Raw genomic sequence first — 2,392 nt, 5'->3', positions numbered from 1 at the left:
CCCTTCCAATGTATGCGGTGGTCGGAGGGGAGAAAACAGTATTTGACTTTCAACCTGTTGATTACGGCAAACGTATATAGAGGACTAGTAAAACCCACACCAGACAGGTGGTTCTCCGCGTCTAACCCAGGACGAATCTGATATGTTATCGATTTACGATCGCCTTTCTTCCACTCCACTCGGTGTGTTTTTTTAACCACCTTCACATGCCGTTCAGCTAGGATGAACTCTTTCTGTAAACAAAGATGACCGCCCGACGACACCACCCTCCTATGCATGAATGACAGATGGAATTGAACATGATGCGCCAGGCGCGAGTCTTTGTCTGCTGGGCTTAAATGACTGATTCCATAGAAATAGGTTATTCCCTATCGCATCAAGGTTACGGGCGTTTGAATCTCCACGGTGGAGGTTAGGCAGCCTTACAAAAGCGCATTGCCCTCCATGCGACACCTATACTAACACACAGCACGTATACTGATGATATGCCCAATTCAAAATGCAGCATTGCCATATATTACTATTCACAATGCATGTGCTTTAATTCCCCCCCCGCCGTGCGGCACACTGTTGCATAGGTTCTGCTCATGTGCTGCAGATATACGACGACCAGCCCGTTTCCACAAAGTATACTATAAAAACCTACGTTTCTCCGGGGCAACCTTTTTCTATTACCGTCATGCAAAGAGCATCTATAGCGCGGCTGCGACTTTTACCAGATAATTGTCCTTTAATCAGTCCAGTAATCCCATAATCCAGTCCAATGGATGGGACCCGGTGCTCTCGCATTCTTCATTCGGACTATGCTCCTCTTCACTGCTCCTCTGGACGCTGGGGGGGGGGGGGGGGGGGGGGGGGTGAAGCCAGAGGTCCGCGATGTTGCCAGATTTCAGATAATCAAAATTGATGTTTTTTTTTCCCTGCGCTCAATTATCCACGTTCAACTGTTGAAAGCATCCCTCTCTCTCTCTCTCTCTCTCTCTCTCTCTCTCTTCGCAGTGCATGGATGTGACTGGAATCCTCTTCACGACGCCTTATAGCCGAAAGCCGCGACTACAGTGCATCTCTCGGTGCATTTAACATAGTTTCTGATCGTATTCTCAGCCAATGAGTGAAACAGTGACAGCTCCTCTGCCCTGGCCCTGGGGGGGTTCTCCAATAGGTCTGTGGCAAGATCGCATGAAGAAGGGCTGTTCTAGTACTACGTGATTCAGTTACTGATGTGCGCGCCTAGAGCAGAGCCACAGATGAAAACGTGCTTGTGTGTGGATGCTGCTCGTAATACATCTGGGATGTGGAGTGATTATGAATGGATCAATTCAATGCGTTAGGGAAGAATATAGTCGAACCAATATAGGGGCATTGGCAAGTGGTCATTCCAGCAAGGAGCTGGACAATGTTGAGCTCGACGGGGGTCAAATTAGGTGGCAGATAGATAAGGGGGTTGGGGCTAGTTCTGCCCCTCAAAATATGCTTTCAATAATGAGTGTATACAAATATGCATTCAATAAAGTTATTGTATTTTGATTTCTAATCAACCATAGCAGGTATTGCCTATAACCTACAGATTTTGATTGATTGATGTGGGAAGAACAGAAATGTCCCCAACAACATCAGGTGTTATTTTATATGTGACCTAAATGTCCCCTACAGCATGTGTTATTTTATATGTTACTAAATGTCCCCTACAGCATGTGTTATTTTATATGTTACTAAATGTCCCCTACAGCATGTGTTATTTTATATGTTACTAAATGTCCCCTACAGCATGTGTTATTTTATATGTTACTAAATGTCCCCTACAACAGCATATGTGTTATTTTAGATGTTATTAAAGGTCCCCTACAACAGCAGGTGTTATTTAGGATGTTATTAAATGTCCCCTACAACAACAGGTGTTATAGATGGTATTAAAGGTCCCCTACAACAGCAGGTGTTATAGATGTTATTAAAGGTCCCCTACAACAGCAGGTGTTATAGATGTTATTAAAGGTCCCCTACAACAACAGGTGTTATAGATGTTATTAAAGGTCCCCTACAACAACAGGTGTTATAGATGGTATTAAAGGTCCCCTACAACAACAGGTGTTATTCTAGATGTTATTAAAGGTCCCCTACAACAGCAGGTGTTATTTAGGATGTTATTAAATGTCCCCTACAACAACAGGTGTTATAGATGGTATTAAATGTCCCCTACAACAACAGGTGTTATTCTAGATGTTATTAAAGGTCCCCTACAACAACAGGTGTTATTCTAGATGTTATTAAAGGTCCCCTACAACAACAGGTGTTATAGATGGTATTAAAGGTCCCCTAAAACAACAGGTGTTATAGATGTTATTAAAGGTCCCCTACAACAACAGGTGTTATTCTAGATGTTATTAAAGGTCCC

The sequence above is a fragment of the Notolepis coatsorum genome (assembly GCF_963971535.1).
Source record: "Notolepis coatsorum genome assembly, chromosome: 3".
NCBI classification, from domain to species: Eukaryota; Metazoa; Chordata; class Actinopteri; order Aulopiformes; family Paralepididae; genus Notolepis; species Notolepis coatsorum.
The sequence above is the reverse complement of the archived record's forward strand: the minus strand, read 5'-3'. Positions refer to the sequence as shown.